Source organism: Schistocerca serialis, chromosome 6 (genome assembly GCF_023864345.2).
Source record: "Schistocerca serialis cubense isolate TAMUIC-IGC-003099 chromosome 6, iqSchSeri2.2, whole genome shotgun sequence".
NCBI classification, from domain to species: domain Eukaryota; kingdom Metazoa; phylum Arthropoda; class Insecta; order Orthoptera; family Acrididae; genus Schistocerca; species Schistocerca serialis.
The window spans coordinates 746,832,517-746,851,115 of record NC_064643.1 but is presented as its reverse complement, the minus strand read 5'-3'; the positions used below and the strand labels follow the sequence as shown (position 1 = coordinate 746,851,115).

The 18,599-nt window shown below is 44.1% G+C and overlaps 1 pseudogene; it reads left to right on the top strand.

The window, feature by feature from the left end:
• Window positions 1-5,266: 5,266 nt before the first annotated feature.
• LOC126485430 (5S ribosomal RNA) lies at window positions 5,267-5,384 on the top strand (annotated as a pseudogene).
• Window positions 5,385-18,599: the final 13,215 nt, after the last annotated feature.

Here is an 18,599-nt window from a genome sequence, read left to right as displayed (position 1 = left end):
GAGTCACTTAATCTGTTCTCGAGCCAATGGCATTTGTGAGGAAATGGCGAATTTTGTTTTGATAAAGGAAAGACGTGGCTGTTAAAGTTTTCTGCGCTGCCCATAGTGTAATATCAGAGACTGACCATTATTATCTCATGCCCTTCGCGTTAATGGGGGGTTCTTCCCTTGCTTCTGATGTCGCCAGTGTTCAAGGGAAAGTCACCATTACAATCGACGATTATTTCGTAATCGCTTGTACCTTTGGAACATGATGACTGAATTCATTACCATGTAGGGACACAAAATCATTGCCGCCTTGCTGACACGACATATGCATTGCGTAGATTCTGATGTAAGATTAGGAAACGAGATACAGTTGATACTAGCACGCGTTTGTATTCATTTTGATCACTGCAGCTTGGGTAAAAGACGCGATGTACCAGAGGTGCAAGAATTATGTTCATTTTTTGAAGTGTTGACATGACTGCTCTGAAAGCCAATAGTGAGTCTATAAATGATATCGCCGGGGCGAACTGTGATGTAAATGGCTGAACGCCATTTATCTTTGACTTCTGAGGTATATGTCGAATATCACGTTATTCCAACGACAAAAAACACGACAAAGTCAACCGTCCAAATTAACGACGGAGCAATTAGACCCCTTCAGTGAATGAAATGAAATGTCGTGTGGCTAGGGCTCCCCGTAGGGTAGACGGGTCGTCTGGTGCAAGTCTTTTTAGTTGACGCTGCTTCGGCGACTTGGGCGTCGATGGGGATGAAATGATGATGAAGACAACACAACACCCAGTCCCTGAGCGGAGAAAATCTCCGACCCAGCCGGAAATCGAACCCGGGCCCCTGTGCATGGCATTTTGTCGCGCTGGCCACTTTTTTATCTCATTTTGTTCGTTACTGGTCGTTGTATGTGTTCGGGGCGGAGGTCCCACGACACTCGTTAAGTTCGTCATTGAACCCTTAACTCAGCTTTTTTTGTTACAGGAGGCAGCTAACACTCTGACCAAACACGCTGAGCTACCGTGCCGGCGTCCACTCAGCTATCCAGGCCGACACCCCTTTAGTGAACCATGGCGTATCTAGGGCTCCGGAGCAAACTGATTATATCTGACATTTGATATTGACTTTGAATCGAAAATGGCCTGCTGCTGGTTGGTGGCAGCTAGCTTTCACAGATTAGTCTCGTTTCCCGTATCATAAAAAAATGGTTCGAATGGCTCTGAGCACTATGGTACTTAACATCTGAGGACATCAGTCCCCTAGAACTTAGAACTACTTAAACCTAACTAACCTAAGGACATCACACACATCCATGCCCGAGGCAGGATTCGTACCTGCGACCGTAGCGGTTGCGCGGTTCCAGACTGCAGCGCCTAGAAACGCTCGGCCACAGCGGCTGGCTTCCCGCATCATAAGACGGGTGGATGTCAGTGATTCTAACGAGAACCGTATGAAAATAAATATTTTTCAACTATTGCTGGATGAATGTATTATTTAATGCTTTCGGAATGTTTTGATGACACATTCTTGCACCATTAATTATTATAGAAGATAATCTTCACCAGGACATAATGTAATTCGTGGGGAATAAAGGATTCATTAATAATATAAGCAAAGTTGTCACACAGCTACAAATACGTACGAATTGTTAGAGCAACACAACCAAACTTCTCGTTACATCCACGGGCACCAAATTCCCAGAAAATAAACAGACTGAACATCCTTAGAACCACTACAACTTGGAATTTTCCGTTGTGTATCTCTCAACATACTTGGGTGGCACTATTGACAAAATAAATTCATGTACTCGTAGATCCGTAATAGTACATTTATGGTGCAGATAGCGGTTCCTCTGGATACTAGTACGTGGTCGTAGTAATATAACCAGAAATTATACACTACTGGCCATTAAAATTGCAACACCAAGAAGAAAAGGAGATGTTAAACGGGAATTCATTGGACAAATATATTATACTAGAACTGACATGTGATTACTTTTTCATGCAATTTGTGTGCATAGATCCAGAGAAATCAGTACCCAGAACAACCACCTATGGCCGTAATAACGACCTTGATACGCCTGGGCATTAAGGCAAACAGAGCTTGGATGGCGTGTACAGGTACAGCTGCGAATGCAGCTTCAACACGATACCACACTTCATCAAGAGTAGTGACTGGCTTATTGTGACGAGCCAGTTGCTCGGCCACCATTGACCAGACGTTTCAATTGGTGAGAGATCTGGAAAATGTGCTGGCCAGGGCAGCAGTCGAACATTTTCTGTATCCAGAAAGGCCCGTACAGGACCTGCAACATGCGGTCGTGCATTATCCTGCTGAAACGTAGGGTTTCACAGGGATCGAATGAAGGGTAGAGCTACGGGTCGCAACACATCTGAAATGTAACGTCCACTGTTCAAAGTGCCGTCAATGTAAACAAGAGGTGACCGATACGTGTAACCAATGGCACCCCATACCATCAAGCCGAGTGATACGCCAGTACGGCGATGAAGAATACACGCTTCTAATGTGCGTTCACCATGATGGCGCCAAACACGTGTGCGACCATCATGATGCTGTAAACAGAACCTGGACTCATCCGAAAAAATGAGGTTTTGCCATTCGTGCACCCAGGTTCGTCGTCAAGGGTTACCGCAGCGATGATCTCCGAGTAGTCCATGCTGCTACAAATGTCGTCGAGCTGTTCATGCAGATGGTTGTTATATTGCAAACGTCCCCATCTGCAGACTATGGCATCGAGACGTGGCTGCACGATCCGTTACCGCCATGCGGGTAAGATGCCTGTCATCTCGACTGCTAGTGATACGAGGCCGTTGGGTTCCAGCACGGCGTTCCGTATTACCCTCCTGAACCCACCGATTCCATATTCTGCTAACAGTCACTGGATCTCGAACAACGCGAGCAGCAATGTAGCGATACGATAAACCGCAATCGCGATATGCTACAATCCGACCTTTATCAAAGTCGGAAACGTGATGGTATGCATTTCTCCTCCTTACACGAGGCATCACAACGACGTTTCACCAGGCAACGCCGGTCAGATGCTGTTTGTGTATGAGGTATGGGTTAGACACTTTCCTCATGTCAGCACGTTGTAGGTGTCACCACCGGCTCCAACCTTGTACGAATGCTCTGAAAAGCTAATCATTTCCATACCACAGCATCTCCTTCCTGTCGGTTAAATTTCGCGTCTGTAGCACGTCATCTTCGTGGTGAAGCAGTTTTAATGGCTAGCAGTGTAGGTGTCCTGCCAGCAGCTATTGCCGCTACTGCTGTGGCTACTTGGAGAGCCCTGCAGTAAGCCGTTCTCGCTGGAGAGTGCTCAACGCATCGACGCAAGTCACTGCGTCCTCCAGAGCGTTCGACAATGGGACTTGTCCGATCGGATATTGGACAGATGTAGGATCGAACACAGGACACCTGTCTGCAGCGGAGATTACGGGCGCCAGTAAATTGTGTCGGCGCAAACACAAATCACCGCAAGTACTGGCTGCGGATGCTGTAGCAGATAGCGTCCCGGGAGGCGGCGACTGCGGCTGCAGCACGGGAGCAGCCCGCCACGCCTGTTCCTGTCACGCGATATCTCGGCCAGCTGCTGGTAGCGGGCTCCGCAGTAAATTTACGCCGCGTTACCCTTAAGGCGGCCACACGTGACTTACCTCCCCGGCCGGCGCTACATTTCTTCGCGGCTGCCAATATGTTGCAGCTGCTCGCCTTGCTATCTCGAGAGCTGCTGCCCCCCCCCCCCCCCCCTCTGCGGAACGCTGTATATTTCATTGTCCGCGCACCTTGCACGTTCCTTACGACGTGTAAGAAGGGCTGTTTTTTCCCCCTCGCAGGGCCCACGTGCTCTAGGCCTCGCTGTTCTCTCAGCAGATTTGTCTCAATAACAACGGTTCTGCAATGCGAGTGTGCTTCAATGAGCACGCACAGAGTGTTATAAGAAGCACTCCATATTCTAAGATGTGGTAATATGGACTGAACCAAGAAAAAAATTGTCGAGGTACTAGTAGGAATCGCGCACTGAGCGTTCCGAACTAACTTAATTATGAATAAAGACAGTTAACCCACTCGGGGAATCGAGGAATCGGACGAGTTTTGCTTACTATGGACATCGATACTGGCAAGATATCGGTCCCAGGAATTCCAACACTTTTTAGACTATCTTAATTTTAAACTTGAAGTCGGACAACAAACGACAAAAGAAAACATCTGTTTCATGTGATGTATAATTACAGATTAACAATTTTCAGATTTTTTTCCTGTACTTGTTCTGTGAAACCGTTCCTATCGCCAAATTTCAGGAGTCTAAGTCAATGGGAAGTACCGTACAGGTTTTAATGAGTACGTCACACCAGAATCAAAGCGACAGTCCATGGAAGTTGAACAAGGGCATCGTTTTGTTGCAAGACAATGCCCGTCCGCATGTGGCGAATCAGACCAAAGATCTCATCATATCTTTTGGACGGGAAACTCCAGATCATCCTCCGTACAGCCACGATCTTGCGCCCAGTGACTACCATCTGTTTCTGCAGTTGAAGAAACACCTGGGCGGTCGGCGTCTTCAAGACGATGACGAAGTCAAAACAGTGGTGATACAGTGGTTAACAAGTCAGGTGGCAGACTTCTATGAGGAGGGTATTCAAAAACTGGTACAACGTTATGCAAAGTGCCTCAATATTGACGGAAATTATGTAGAAAAGTAGATTAAGGTACAGGCTTTCATGTGAAAATAAAATTATTGGGATATCTTAGCACGTCATTTTTTAAATTTCAAATCGGTACTTACTTAAAAGACACGCCTCGTACAAGCGAGAGTGCGAAAAAGTAATGTTGTCTGTTAATGTTTTATCTGTTGCTTCACACATTTCCGTAATGTCGTCCAGTGTACGAGGTGCAACGCAGCATACATATTTTAAATCTTCAAAATCTGCTCCACTTGTCATAATATGAAAGGTGCAGGTAATAAATTTTCGCTCAATAGTATCTGTTTTAAGATTCCGCATCGCAGTCGGTAAAGACGGAACCGTTACAGGATCACTTTTGATGTCTGTTGGTCTGTCCGTCAGTCTGTCTTTCCCTTGGCGATGTAGAAAACGGGGAAACTTTAAGTCAATCTAATCAAAAGACACGGCCATTTATGTCACATATTTTGATACTGTCTCACACATCAAATATGACATAAATGGCAGGATCTTTTGATTGCATTGATTTAGAAGCTAACATTTGTTACACCACCATGAGACTATAGGGCAACGGCCTTGCCGCAGTGGATTCACCGGTCCCCGTCAGATCACCGAAGTTAAGCGCTGTCGGGCGTGGCCGGCACTTGGATGGCTGACCTCCCGGGCCACCATGCGCTGTTGCCATTTTTCGGGATGCACTCAGCCTCCTAATGCCAATTGAGGAGCTACTCGACCTAATAGTAGCGGCTCCGGTCAAAGAAAACCATCAAAACGACCGGGAGAGCGGTGTGCTAACCACATGCCCCTCCTATCCACATCCTCATCCGAGTTTCTTAGAAGTAGATACCTTAGGGGTTGCGAAGCAACTCAAATCGCTTGATACGGGCAAGTCTTCAGGTCCAGATTGTATACCGGTTAGGTTCCTTTCAGATTACGCTGATACAATAGCTCCCTACTTAGCACTCATATACAACCGCTCGCTCACCGATAGATCTGTACCTACAAATGGTTCAAATGGCTCTGAGCACTATGGGACTCAACATCTTAGGTCATAAGTCCACTAGAACTTAGAACTACTTAAACCTAACTAACCTCAGGACATCACACACACCCATGCCCGAGGCAGGATTCGAACCTGCGACCGTAGCAGTCCCGCGGTTCCGGACTGCAGCGCCAGAACCGCACGGCCACCGCGGCCGGCATCTGTTCCTACAGATTGGAAAATTGTGCAGGTCGCACCAGTGTTTAAGAAGGGTAGTAGGAGTAATCCATCGAACTACAGACCTATATCACTGACGTCGGTTTGCAGTAGGGTTTTGGAGCATATACTGTATTCAAACATTATGAATCACCTCGAAGGGAACGATCTATTGATACGTAATCAGCATGGTTTCAGAAAACATCGTTCTTGTGCAACGCAGCTAGCTCTTTATTCGCACGAAGTAATGGCCGCTATCGACCGGGGATCTCAAGTTGATTCCGTATTTCTAGATTTCCGGAAAGCTTTTGACACCGTTCCTCACAAGCGACTTCTAATCGAGCTGCGGGCCTATGGGGTATCGTCTCAGTTGTGCGACTGGATTAGTGATTTCCTGTCAGGATGGTCGCAGTTCGTAGTAATAGACGGCAAATCATCGAGTAAAACTGAAGTGATATCAGGTGTTCCCCAGAGAAGCGTCCTGGGACCTCTGCTGTTCCTGATCTATATAAATGACCTCGGTGACAATCTGAGCAGTTCTCTTAGGTCGTTCGCAGATCATGCTGTAATTTACCGTCTAGTAAGGTCATCCGAAGACCAGTATCAGTTGCAAAGCGATTTAGAAAAGATTGCTGTATGGTGTGGCAGGTGGCAGTCGACGCTAAATAACGAAAAGTGTGAGGTGTTCCACACGAGTTCCAAAAGATATCCGTTGGAATTCGATTACTCGATAAATAGTACAATTCTCAAAGCTGTCAATTCAACTAAGTACCTGGGTGTTAAAATTACGAAGAAATTCAGTTGGAAAGACCACATGGATAATATTGTGGGGAAGGCGAGCCAAAGGTTGCGTTTCATTGGCAGGACGCTTAGAAGATGCAACAATTCCACTAAAGAGACAGCTTACACTACACTCGTTCGTTCTCTGTTAGAATATTGCTGCGCGGTGTCGAATCCTTACCAGGTGGGATTGACGGAGGACATCGAAAGGGTGCAAAAAAGGGCAGCTCGTTTTGTATTATCACGTAGTAGGGGAGAGAGTGTGGCAGATATGATACGCAAATTGGGATGGAAGTCGTTACAGCAAAGACGTTTTTCGTCGCGGCGAGATCTATTTACGAAATTTCAGTCACCAACTTTCTCTTCCGAATGCGAAAATATTTTTTTGAGCCCAACCTACATAGGTAAGAATGATCATCAAAATAAAATAAGAGAAATCAGAGCTCGGACAGAAAGGTTTAGGTGTTTGTTTTTCCCGCGCACTGTTCGGGAGTGAAATGGTAGAGAGATAGTATGATTGTGGTTCGACGAACCCTCTGCCAAGCATTTAACTGTGAATTGCTGAGTAATCATGTAGATGTAGATGAGGATGACACGGCGGTCGGATGGTCCCGATGGGCCACTTGTGGCCTGACGACGGAGTGCTTTATGACACTATTGCTCTTATTAAGTGACATAAATATAGACCTTATTATGTGACATAAATTTCAACTTGACACGTCGGCTAGTTTGTGAGAAGAAGCGGTCATAACATACGGATGGATGGACAGACAGTCAGTCTGACAACAAACGACAAAAAACTTTTCCTTGTGTGATATAATTGCATATTAGCAAATTTCAGATTTTTTTCTTTGTTTAGGGTGTGAAACCTTGCTTCTTGGCAAATTTCATGATTCTAGATCAACAGGTATTGATAACTGAACTTGCGAGTGTCAAAATACGTGACATACGCTGAAGAGCCAAACAAACTGGTACACCTGCCTATTCTCGTCTACGGCCTCCGCGAACACGGAGAATGGCCACGACACGAGGTGGCATGGACTTGACTAATGTCTGAAGTAGTGCTGGAGGGAACTGACACCATGAATCCTGCAGGACTGTCCATAAATCCGTAAGAGTACGAGGGGGTGGAGATCTCTTCTGAACAGCACGTTGCGAGGCATCCCAGGTATGATCAATAATGGCGGGGCATAAAACTTTGCATCGACAGTTATCAAGGATACACAAGTGGGCCGTCGGCTCCAAAAGCCCATATCGATGATGTTTCGTTGAATGGTTCGCACGCTGACACTTGTTGATGGCCGAGCATTGAAATCTGCAGCAATATGCGGAAGGAGTGTGAAAGGTCTGTGTTGGATTCCTTTCATGTTAATTTCTTAAATGTGGTGTCATTTACGGCATAAATTCCTCTTCTAAATTTAGTGTGGTGTTTCTGGCTATCTGGGAGGAGACTGAGCAGTGAAACGTGTTACTTTTACACACAAACAAGAACAATCTGTCACACTACTACACTTTAAAACACGGTTTATATGTAATTAATGTCACACAGTCTCATACGGAACCTACATCTGCTTTCTTTTATACACTGTATATGATAAGAAACTGTCATCCCCCTTCCCTTCTGTGTGAGAGGATGAATGAGCAAATGTATTTCTAGTTGCATGCTGGATGGCAGCAGTCAAGCCTGTCTGCTAGAGAACAGTAGGACCAACGTCGGAACAGGTAGCTACACTTTCTAAAAGCAAAGAGGTTTCTATCCTTAGTATGGTACTGTCCCTCCCTTGTCATGTTTGTATAGGAAGCTGCCTCTCTGGCCACTTCCGTTTGTATTTGTGAGCCACCCTCAGGAAGGGACCACGACAGTCCAAGCGCGTGTCTGCTAAGTCCGTAGGACAATGGATTTCTTAAGATGAGCCTAACTGAAAATTTAATCACGTTTATTTCAGGTTTAGCTCTAAAATATCTAATGTTATCTTAAATTGCAACGCAGTGTAATTCGAGTGTGAAGTTCAGAATATATTCCGGTAGTTGCTCTGTCACTACTTTGTGAGTAAAGTGGAACCACGTGTTGATCAGTAACTCTAACTAAGATCATCAATCTTAAATGCGAATGTGCGTGAGATTATAACGTCTCGTCTTGACAATGTTTTTCAATATAGCAACTTTTCTTTATGTTCAACCCACGTGGGGTGTACTTTGTGAGACCAGTACCACGTGCTTAATCAATTGTTTGACCCATCAGGTTAATAGTAAGACGATAGTAACCAGTTCGACGTTTTTCTTTTGTAAATTGCTTTTCGATCTAATCTATTTTAACTATCAAAATTATTGTGGAGTTACACTCTTTGTGAAAAACCAAGTTGACCACGTGAAGCATGTGGTGTAATCATCAAAGTAGCCCTCAGCTATTCTTTTCGGGAAGATTTCACAGAGAGTTAGTATGAATTTAGTATACCAGTGTGTGGTAATTACATGACGGACAGGATTGCGCTACGAACGTAACTTCTTTGGGTGAAAATTGAATCGGTTGGTTGTGGTTGATTTCCTCTTGCATATGTTTCAATGTTCTTCGTGTGTTATTTTATGAATGCAGTGTTGTATGCAGTCTCCCAATCTTGGCTCCATATTTGATGTGTTCCGAAAGATTATAATCTCACATTTTCACAATCCTAAATAAGGCACCAGTTTAGTTATGAATCAAGTTTAATATACTGAAATTTCAATGATCAATGTTAAAATAAATTTCCAAATATAGACTGATTTATTTCTTTTTATTTAAATTCTCTTTTTTATATACATATCACCGGTTGTCGTATGACTATTAAAAGATTATAATTAACGTTAATCTGGTTGGGAATTTGGTAAGCTAGACTGGATACCTGGTGAAACAGTTGCTCAGTAATGCAAGGTTAACTTCCCCAGACAGCTCACAGCTTTTAACCCGCTTTTATTGTCTATCAGCACCCCAATCAGAACAAATTAAAGCAACAACATTGCAGGTGCACTTCTGCCATGTTCAACGATTCTCTTCAGTCGTCGTTGGTCCCGTTCTTGTAGGATCTTTTTTCGGCCGCAGCGATGTCGGAGACTTGATGTTCTACCGGCTTCCTGATATTCACGGTACACTCGTGAAACGATCATGCGGGAAAATCACCACTTCATCGTTAAGTCGGAGAAGCTGTGTCCCATTGTTCATGCGTCGACTAGAAAACCACGTTCAATCTCACTTAAATCTTGATAACCTTTCATTGTAGCAGCAGCAACCGGTCTAACAACTGCGCCAGACACTTCTTTTCTTATATAGGTGTTGCCGACCCCAGCGCCATATTCTGGCTGTTTAAATATCTCTGTATTTGAATTCGCGTGTATATACCAGTATCTTAGGCGCTTCAGTGTATATGGCTGTATGTTTTGTTCGCACTGATTTTGAAGCTACACTCTTCTATATCGCCATGGAGCCGCAGACCTTAATATGTGACCTGATATATCTACCCATTCCAGACGAAAGTGTTTTGAATAGTCAGGCAGACAGACAGACAGACAGAGGGACAACAAAGTGATGTTCTAAGGGTTCCATTTTTGCCGATTTAGGTACGGGACCCTAAAAATATGTCACGTTGTATAACAGTAGATATCGGGCACGGATATAAAGGCAAACAACGCGAATTATCGCATGCTTGTTTCAGTAATGAGAGTAGTATTTTTAATTACGGATACATTGAGTCTGATTTACAGCGAAAGATCACCGTGACAAGATCAGAAGCAGAAAAAATGGTTTTAGAAAAAAGTTTCACAGAGATAAATGAGAAGAAAACGGTACTGACTAGCTTCAGAGACATAAGAACAAAAGCCAGGAGCAATGTAATCCTAGCAGTGAGGCACTATACCGGTGAAAAAACATCTTATACGAAATTCCTGGAAGGTTTGTTAGGTGAGAAAAACGTGGCGAACTACTGAACAGAGTATTAGTAAATTCTGTTAGGTCTTAAGAATGCATAGGGTTTTCTGTAACACTGGAACAGTAGTATTTCCTTACTACGCAAATGTGTGTAGCCCGTTACTGAGTGGTGTGATATTCTGGAGAAATCAAAGTTTGCAAAACAATCACAAAACTCAAAAGCTAGTGGTAAGAGTAATGAAAGTGTTTACTAACAGGGAATCAAGCAGGAACATCTTTAAATAATTTAAAATTTTGATTTATCCAGGTATGTGCTTGTAAAGTGCTTGTGTAAAGTTCTTGCGTAAAGTGCTCGTTACTTTAAATAAGACATTGAGCTTTCAGCATTAACAGATACGTTCATAATTACAATGCTAGAAGTAACAATGGTTTTTATAGAGCAGTACGAAGCAAGGACCTATCTCAAAACACTGCCTAAAATAATCTTCGCTGTATTGCCTGCAGTAATAAATATATAAAAGAGTATTAGATATATTTAAGAAAGACCAGGAAAACGTGCTAAATCGAATAAATTTCATAATACTGACTAATACATTAATTATTCACACTAAGTCAGGCCTATATCATTGTTAAAGGATAGGTATAACGTGCTTTACTATTTCCTTCACATGAAGAAGGTGTCTGCTGCTTTTTGTCTGTGTTAGTTGTTTCAGGTAATCATGCAACCACAGAACTGTTGAAATGAGTTGGCGAAAAGTTGTGTGTGAACGTGTGTGAAGTTGCGTCGTGATTAGTGCGTCGAGTGCTTTCATCGGCGCGTGTGCGCCAGTGTGTGTGTGTGTGTGTGTGTGTGTGTGTGTGTGTGTGTGTGTGTGCGAGCGCAGTAATGAAATGCGAATCACAATATAAGCTTTTCACTGCATTTGTACATAATAACGCAGAAATTTTGTTTCCATGTTACATTATGTACATTCATTTTTCGTGTTTCTGCGTGGCTTGGTCATATTATTCTACACTCCTGGAAATGGAAATAAGAACACATTGACACCGGTGTGTCAGACCCACCATACTTGCTCCGGACACTGCGAGAGGGCTGTACAAGCAATGATCACACGCACGGCACAGCGGACACACCAGGAACCGCGGTGTTGGCCGTCGAATGGCGCTAGCTGCGCAGCATTTGTGCACCGCCGCCGTCAGTGTCAGCCAGTTTGCCGTGGCATACGGAGCTCCATCGCAGTCTTTAACACTGGTAGCATGCCGCGACAGCGTGGACGTGAACCGTATGTGCAGTTGACGGACTTTGAGCGAGGGCGTATAGTGGGCATGCGGGAGGCCGGGTGGACATACCGCCGAATTGCTCAACACGTGGGGCGTGAGGTCTCCACAGTACATCGATGTTGTCGCCAGTGGTCGGCGGAAGGTGCACGTGCCCGTCGACCTGGGACCGGACCGCAGCGACGCACGGATGCACGCCAAGACCGTAGGATCCTACGCAGTGCCGTAGGGGACCGCACCGACACTTCCCAGCAAATTAGGGACACTGTTGCTCCTGGGGTATCGGCGAGGACCATTCGCAACCGTCTCCATGAAGCTGGGCTACGGTACCGCACACCGTTAGGCCGTCTTCCGCTCACGCCCCAACATCGTGCAGCCCGCCACCAGTGGTGTCGCGACAGGCGTGAATGGAGGGACGAATGGAGACGTGTCGTCTTCAGCGATGAGAGTCGCTTGTGCCTTGGTGCTAATGATGGTCGTATGCGTGTTTGGCGCCGTGCAGGTGAGCGCCACAATCAGGACTGCATACGACCGAGGCACACAGGGCCAACACCCGGCATCATGGTGTGGGGAGCGATCTCCTACACTGGCCGTACACCACTGGTGATCGTCGAGGGGACACTGAATAGCGCACGGTACATCCAAACCGTCATCGAACCCATCGTTCTACCATTCCTAGACCGGCAAGGGAACTTGCTGTTCCAACAGGACAATGCACGTCCGCATGTATCCCGTGCCACCCAACGTGCTCTAGAAGGTGTAAGTCAACTACCCTGGCCAGCAAGATCTCCGGATCTGTCCCCCATTGAGCATGTTTGGGACTGGATGAAGCGTCGTCTCACGCGGTCTGCACGTCCAGCACGAACGCTGGTCCAACTGAGGCGCCAGGTGGAAATGGCATGGCAAGCCGTTCCACAGGACTACATCCAGCATCTCTACGATCGTCTCCATGGGAGAATAGCAGCCTGCATTGCTGCGAAAGGTGGATATACACTGTACTAGTGCCGACATTGTGCATGCTCTGTTGCCTGTGTCTATGTGCCTGTGGTTCTGTCAGTGTGATCACGTGATGTATCTGACCACAGGAATGTGTCAGTAAAGTTTCCCCTTCCTGGGACAATGAATTCACGGTGTTCTTATTTCAATTTCCAGGAGTGTATAAACTGATCAAATGATGACTGTTTATTATTATTATTACTGTTATTATTGATACTGGAGAGCCCCCAGGAATGCTCTAAAATATAAATCGGAAAACGATCGAGTAAACAATTTACACATGTCTCGGTAATCTACTTTAAAAACTAAAAAAAAAGAAAGAAACAAAGAACCAACGCTTCACGACGAGGAAGCAGAAATACCCAAAGCCCCTTCTTCAGGGTGAACACAAAGTCTTTCCCTGATAACAAAAATTGATTTTTGAGGAGCAATGATAGATGCCATGGTTTGTTGCAAATGATAGCTTAACGCATAAAGTTTTTACCTGGTCTTGTTGGAATTTTACCATGCATATCAGCAACAGGAATTTCAACTTTGGGTACTATTTGAACAAGAAGATGGCCAATTCTTGGATCAAACACTTCCAGGCAGATCCATCGGTAGAGACGGTCCATCATGACAGTCACCACGCTCTAGACGTTTTCCTTGGGGTACCTCAAGGATGTGTCCACCAGTTCCTGGAGGGTAAATTCTTACGGCACGGATACGAGACGTTGTGGCAGTGACAGAAGAGATGTTACCAAAGACATAGATATGAACTGAGTAGCACCTAGACGTTCTACGGGCAATACATGGAGCACATGTCGAACTATATCCACTAAATACTTCGTGAGTTGGGCTATTTACAACAAATCGCATAGCTCTATGTAGCGTAGTTACTTAGAAATCAATTTTTGTAATCAAGGAATGGCATGATGTTTTCCCGTGTTTCGATCTCACGGGGGCCGTGAAGATGCAGTTAGTGTGAGATGTGAACATTAATTCTTCCAATGACTCATGTGTGAGCGGGACACATGCCGCCGTTGTTACATACAGTGCTGTGATTCACAGAGTGTGGTTGTCGGAGAACAGGAATGGTCAATTCTCAACGGCTCCAACGACACCGGATCACCCTAACTGGGGTCTTACTGTAATCCAACACAGGCGTTGCTTTCTTGTCACAGTAACAAGAAACTGAGTGCGATAAACACACACACACACACACACACACACACACACACACACACACACAGGACAAAAGAAAGCGACACGAAAATGACTAACTATTGGACGGAAGCTGTGAGAGCAAGATTCCACACCTGCCTTTGCACCTTCAAAACACTGTATTGGACTACTGTCAGACTCTTGAACCACGGTAAAAACTAACTCCTCACTGTCTTTCCAACACGGTTCTCTTATGGAGAATACAGAAACAAAATGAAATGATATCGTGGTATTAAATTTACAGTGACATTCACTAATACACGTCTGAATTATGTCGACAAAAACTCTTACCACACGTAATAAATTATCACCCTCCCAGTGCGAGTTTTGGGCGTACTCGTATTGCGAATTACAACCATCTGTCGATATACATTGCTAAATACATTCTGCTGTAACTAATATTTGTCTTGAGACTCATGACAACAGACATTTTTTCTAAAAGAAAACTTGTTGCCACATTATGTTATTCAGAACACAATGAAAGGCAATTTACGCAAAAAACAGACCTCCCAATAGAATTTCACTTCCAAATGTGCCAAATGTGGTTTTGTTATTACTGATTAATTCAAGATCATGTACTATGTGAGTCGCTTCTTATAATTATGTCTGGTTCCCTTTCTTATTTATTGAGTAAGGGTTGAAAGTGGAAGTTGCTCGACGCTGTGGGTTGTGTATCGCAAAATCTATAGAATAACTGTCTAGGAAGAGTATAACGACATTCTAGTGCTCTCGGTAACATTATCTCAGGAAGTCCTGATAATAAAGCTGTTATTTTACGAACGAATACCAACTGTTTACATGGTCATTCATTCGTATTGCAATCCACGGCTTGTAGACTAATGGAGTGCTTCTGATTTTCTTTTTCATGACAGGATCATTCGCGACAGAGAGTCTTAATCACTCCTACACTCACCAGTCAACGAGTACCGTGAATGTAATGTATTGATTCCGATCACAATTCTCGCTGAATATGAAGTGTTTAGATAGTCAGAGGGATTAGTATTTCATGGTACTTCAGCTGCGAATGAATGAACTAAAAATTGTGTGAAACTCCTGCGAAGGCTTGTGGAACGTGGTTGTCTTGTCGTTGGTAGCTTACACCCGCACAAACGTAATGCAGCTTTCTTCGACCACGAGATATCAGCGTGCGACATCTCCGATATCTTCGCTCTCCCCACTTCCTTTCGTCTGCGGAAACTCGATAAAGCTTCAAACGATTGCAAACGTTTCCTTCTGGAAGATCAAGGCCATTTATTCTGCCAGGTCTCATCTGATCTGAGAAGGAGCGTTTCTATCACTATGAGGACCACCTCTGTAGTACCTCCCCCCCCCCCCCCCCCGGCTCACCCTCCCTCTCTCTCTCTTTCTCTTTCTCTCTCTCTGCCGGCCAGTGTGGCCGAGCGGTTCTAGGCGCTTCAGTCTGGAACCGCGCGACCGCTACGGTCGCAGGTTCGAATCCTGCCTCGGGCATGGATGTATGTGATGTCCTTAGGTTAGTTAGGTTTAAGTAGTTCTAAGTTCTAGGGGACTGATGACCTCAGATGTTGAGTCCCATAGTGCTCAGAGCCATTTCTCTCTCTCTCTCTCTCTCTCTCTCTCTCTCTCTCTCTCTCTAATCACACATTCCCACTCAACCTCTCCAACACCCATACAATCACACAATGACCTCATTTCTCTGACGCTCCTCAATTTGATCACAAAATTGAAAATAAGGAAACCTACTGCAAGTCGTTTTCCAGGATATTGTCCGTAGTTTTCGCCACAATGGGTATCGCAAATTTAGATGTAAAGTAATTCACATGCAACGACGTAACCCGCATGACCTGAAAGACATTAACAGAGGATTGAGGTGCAGATGAATAAAAGGAAATCACGAGGATATTCGAAATGGACTGCGTTGAGCAGCAGTTGCATATGAACTGCCTCTCCGTAGTACAAAGACGATTGTACGGAGTCACTTTCGCTATACCAAGTGAGGAAACATAAAGAGTGTGTTGTGAGTCTGCTGTTTTGTTTTTCGCGGGTTTGTATTGTTCGGCAGTTAATCTATCAAACAGGAATTTCGTTATTGTTGCAAGGAGTGTGGTTTCGGTATGCGTGTTGTTCCACGTTTTGAACTGACCTTGTGCTTAACTATTCCTAATACTTCAATCAACGGCTCACTGCATTTTCCTAACAACTCCCAAGTCTAGACGGTTTGCTTGGTTTGGAGTTTGGAACAGGGTGCCTTCTAGTAGAAACAGGTAACAAAGGGTTCCTAATTTAACAAGGATCTTGCCTAAAATATTCAAAAGTTAATGGAAAGCACGTACATTTCTTTACTGACGCATTAAAATGTAGCAAAATAACAAGGGCGGATGGGAGGAGAGGGTCGGCTGAGGATTAAGCAACAAATGATGGGAAATCAGTGGTGGGGCGGGAACGCAAAATCGAAGTTTACAGAGGTTGCTATTGGCATTAGGTATGTCACTCTTCGTACGCAGTGCGAAACTTGATCTGGTGCCAATGTTAGGAAAACTTGAGCTTGCCTAGTGGGCAGTACAGTGTTACCGGGAGAGAATGTCAAGCAGCGGACTACTTACTGCAGCGGTAAACACAGCAGGTGAAAGCTGGCGAGGTCGCCGCGCCTCGTTCTCATGCAGGTCTCACATCCCACCTGCCCCCCTCGTCCAACTACCTATCGACGCAAAGTTTATTCCTAATCAGTGGTACAGGACGTTCAAAAAGCAAATAACATACAAAACTTTATGAGAGAGGCTTCCGTCTGCGATTCACATTGCTAAGTACGACATTGTACGTTATTGTGGCATTTGTAATGTTGATGCATTAAGTTGTTCTGAAAGCGGTGCTGATATTCAAGATAATAAAAGCGGGTTAAAAGCTGTGAGCTATCTGGGGAAGTTATCTTTGCATACTGAGCAACTGTTTCACCAGGTATCCAGTCTAGCTTACCAAATTGCCAACCAAACTAACATTAATTATAATCTTTTAATAGTCATCATACGACAACCGGTGATTATATATATATAATTTAAATAAAAAGAAATAAATCAGTTTATATTTAGACATTTATTTTAACATTGATCATGTACCGTTAAAATTTCAGCATATTAAACTTGATTCATAACTAAACTGGTGCCTTATTTAGGATTGTAAAAATGTGAGTTTGTAAGCTTACGGAACACATCAAATATGGAGCCAAGATTGGGAGACTGCATACAGCACTGCATTCATAAAATAACACAGGAAGAGTGTTGAAACATATGCAAGAGGAAATTAACCACAACCAACCAATTCAATTTTCACCCAAAGAAGTTACAGTCGTAGCGCAGTCCTGTCCGTCATGAAATTACCACACACTGGTATACTAAATTCATACTAATTGTCTGTGAAATCTTATCGAAAAGAATAGCTGAGGGCTACTTTGATGATTACACCACACACTTCATGTAGTCAACTTGGTTTACACAAAGAGTGTAACTCCACAATAATTTTAATAATTAAAATAAATTACATCGAAACGCAATTTGCAAAAGAAAAACCTCGAACTGGTTAATATCGTCTTACTGTTAACCTGATGGGTCAAACAATTGTATAAACACGTGCTTCCACTTTACTCACAAAGTAGTGACAAAGCAACTACTGGAAGATATTCTGAACTTGACACTCGAATTACACTGCATTGCAATTTAAGATAACATAACATGTTTTACATCTAAACCTGAAATAAAGGTGATTAAATTTTCAGTTAGGCTGAACTTAAGAAATCCATTGTCCTATGGACTTAGCAGAGACGCGCTTAGCCGGAGATCTTACCACTTCAGACGCTCGCCACGGACCGACTGCCATGGGCCACTACCGAGGGTGCTTAACAGATACAAATGGAAGTGACCAGAGAGGCAGCTTCCTATACCAACATGACAAGGGACGGACAGGACCATGCTAAGGATAGAAACCTTTTTGCTTTTAGAAACGGTAGCTACCTGTTCTGACGTTGGTCCTACTGTTCTTCAGCAGACAGGCTTGTCTGCTACCATCAAGCATGCAACTAGAAACACATTTGCTCATTCATCCTTTCACACAGAAGGGAAGAGGGGTGACAGTATCTTATCATATACGGTACATAAAAGAAAGTGGATGTAGGTTCTGTATGAGACTGTGTGACATGAATTACACATAAACTGTGTTTTAAAGTGTAGTAGTGCGACAGATCGTTCTTGTTTACGTGTAAACGTAACATGTTCCACTGCTCAGTCTCCTCCCAGATAGTCAGAAACACCACAGTAAATTTAGAAGTGGAATGTATGCCGTAAATGACAACAGTTTTAAGAAATTAACATGAAAGGAATCCAACAGAGACCTTTCACGTATATTGAGGAATTTCAGTCATATATCTGTGAATTTCTTTCAGCAGTTCGGAAACAGTGTGAGGTTGGGATCTGTAAGTAGTATCCTTAAGTTATTCCCACGATAAATATTAGGTGGGAATAGAACAGGATATAGAGGGCCCACGACCGCTCGAAATCACTTTTCGATGGAAACACAG